We start from the raw sequence: 3,260 nt of genomic DNA on the forward strand, positions 1-3,260 counted from the left end.
AAAGTCAACATTATATATATTTGATGTACTTCAAACCTGTAATTGAATAAATCTCAAACGCAGAACAAAAGAAGTAGCAGTATAGATAAGAACTTATATGCAGGCCCGGAGTCATGCTAAAAGTTATTTATGATGGACAATAATAGGAATCATTGCTTCCCAAAAATGAAAACATGCAATCATTATTTTATATGAAAGTGCATACAACTCTGCACAAACTGATGTAGGGTCGTATTAATAGCCCAAACTGCTGCTATAATAACTGAAAAGAGAAAAAAAAAAGTATCCAATCATCACACTAAGGAGCACATCTCACAATAAAGAATACTGAGCTGATGAAATTAGAGATGTAGAGATATAGGTTCGAGATGATTCAAGAACCCAATCACAAGGAATAAAAAGATAAAGACAATTAAGGATAGAGATGAGCATTATCTCTTCAGTGTAGGAATGACACCTGCGCGTTCGTGTTGGTATAAACTTCATGGTCCTTGGAAGTGTCTGCTGCAGATTGAACCCAGCGATCCCTTCTATCACAGTTGATAGGATATGAGTTATACTAGTGATAATGCCATAAGAACCCAGTACTCCCCAGATAATCTCCAGATATTCAACAATACTCCTTCAAAAACGTTCAGATCAGTTAAGCTAACTTACTATCTCATGAACAGGTTCAGGCACCAATTAACTTGAGCACATAAACAGAAAGTTATGCATCATCCTCATATAAGAGGTCAGATACTATTAACATTAACTCGAAAAGTATTCTGAACAAAGATTTAACCTTTCTTGTAGTTGAGTTCTCTTTTCCTCCGTAAAAGAATCTACTGCAAAGTAAAGTATTATCTGCATAGATCATTATAAGTTTAGACTGACATGTAAACCTGATAATAACCAGGTAACTCACTCTGTATTATCATATACAACATCAAACATGAAATTGAGTTAAGCAAAGTACTGGAACAAATATCAAACTTCTTAGTGGGAAGTAGTGTTCTTTCTGCTGGTGCTAGTAACCATAGCAACTACATTCAATATCTTGGACAAGCAGCCTAGGAATTGGAATGGTCTTTATGAGATGTCGAATGAATGTCTTGATCTCGACTGAACTTTTTGAAGCCCAACTAGTGCATTTGATTTATATCATGAGAAGTAGAGTTTTATTACCGACCTTTATGATTTAAGTAGGCGTACCAGGCTGAGGAACATCAGCCGTAACATGACCACGTCGATGAGACAACACCTCATAGATGGCAGATACATAATCTATTGGGGATTGTATCTGAAAAAGTACAACAAGTAGGGCAGAAATGGTTAAAGAAAGGATTTTATAAAGACACGGTTCAAAGTGATCGATAGGATTTCACCAATTACTTATATTCTTGTTTTTCTTTTTCTTTGGAAAGTTCAAAATATAACCAACAATTACCTCAACATAGTATACAGCTTCCATAAGACGTGGAGTAGCCATGAGGAAAGCTAAATATGCAACCCGTCGAGCAGTTGGAATATATAATATACCAATGCCTCGATGTATGGGTTCAATCTTGAACTTCACATTTCTGATAGGTTTGTCACAGAGAGGTCCCTCACGTGCTCCGCATAGGATCCTGTAGATAAAAACATGTAGACATTAATAATAATGAGAAATGAAAAAGTTTAGTCCTGAAGGAAACTTGGTGAATTTTACCCTTGAACAATGGAATTTTTGACAGCATTCAACAAGTTCTTATCAACTTCACTGGAAAAGCAATCATCTAAGAGGAAGTTGGGTCCCTACATAAATAATGTTAATCACAGAACATATTAATAAAAGTCAGAATATCTGAAAATAACATAAATTTTGGATTTAGATAGTAAACCTTACTAAATCCTCCAAAATTGGTGCAAATGCACACAATACATTATAAGTAACTCAAATTATAGGTTGAAATTAGCTGTGTTCTATGACAAAATGGAGATTATAACATCCACATCACCTGCTTACCTGGCCCAAATACCCAAACACCTCTTGATGCAAGAATATCCCAGCTATAATTTGATGACATGCGGAAATTGGTAAGTCTCTTCCGAGGCCAATCAATGCTCACAACACCATTTTCAATATCCTCTGCCAATCCTTTCTCTAGTGGCTCAGCAATCTAACAACAAAATAAAAAAAATATTACACAGCTATAACTTATATATGTTGATCTGAATCATGATAAGTGTATGAAGAGGGGGTGGGGGTGGGGGTGGAGAGAGAGAGAGAGTAGATACCATGATTATCTTGTTCTATTTGTTAGGTGTATCGGTGAAACATTTCATCGAAGAGGACTCCACCACCGTCTCGTAGAATGAAACAACAAGATCTGCTACCTGCACACCACCAACTAGATGTGAAACCACGATCTTGGTAAACCCACAACTTCATTATTTCTTTTACGGTCATATCCTCCTTATCATCCGGTGAATAACCTTCTCCCAGTACACGCACAGTCTGTCCAGTCTGTATCTCACCATTGTAAACTCTACAGAGAATATCAAAGACATTGCAATCTGATTTAGGGTAGAGTTTGGTCACATTAACCATTAGAACTCTCCATTGAGTCAAAAACTGATGAATCTCGAGGCCCACTATATATATGCTCTACTTTCCTCGATGCAGCTTCTTTGGAAGAAGGGATGTGTTGAACTAGCATATCAGTAAAACCCCTGGCAGAACCAAAAACTGAGCTACAACCAGTCTCAGAAAAGGCCTAACATACAAGATGACTCGATGCAGTAGCAGATGCTTCACTATCCTGGTTTCTCTCAACTCACCCATTACCATTACGAATCCAATCATGTCCTGCCTGCAGATTTAGTAAAAGCCATTACATAGTTAGCAACAAAAATACACTGTTAAGTGCATATTTTGCATATATTTAGTGTCAAATCCATGCTAGTAATTGCTATATATTCTTGCGAATTATTGTATATTATGTTTGTTTTTCTCTATTTGTGTTTTATTAGGTGAATCATCCAAAATAAGCGAATCGACACTTAATTGTGCAACAAAAGAAGTTAGTCGTAAGCGGAGAAGGGCCAAAGACCAAGTAGAGCTCGTTCATATCTAGGAGTCCTTGATATCATCTCCAAGAGGATGAAAAGACGAAGCAAACGGTGAAAGAATTGAGTCATTCCGACGTCGTATGAAGAAGTTATGGCGAGACGAGAAGTTGAGCTTGTCGGTTCCTCAGGACTGACAGTACTACGTGAATGAAGCAGAAAACTGAACT

The 3,260-nt window shown here is 37.0% G+C and overlaps 1 pseudogene; it reads right to left on the bottom strand.

The window, feature by feature from the left end:
• Positions 1-866: 866 nt before the first annotated feature.
• LOC113316112 lies at positions 867-2,572 on the bottom strand (annotated as a pseudogene).
• Between the last annotated feature and the right edge of the window lie 688 nt (positions 2,573-3,260).

This window comes from Papaver somniferum, chromosome 10 (assembly GCF_003573695.1).
Source record: "Papaver somniferum cultivar HN1 chromosome 10, ASM357369v1, whole genome shotgun sequence".
Lineage (NCBI taxonomy): Eukaryota > Viridiplantae > Streptophyta > Magnoliopsida > Ranunculales > Papaveraceae > Papaver > Papaver somniferum.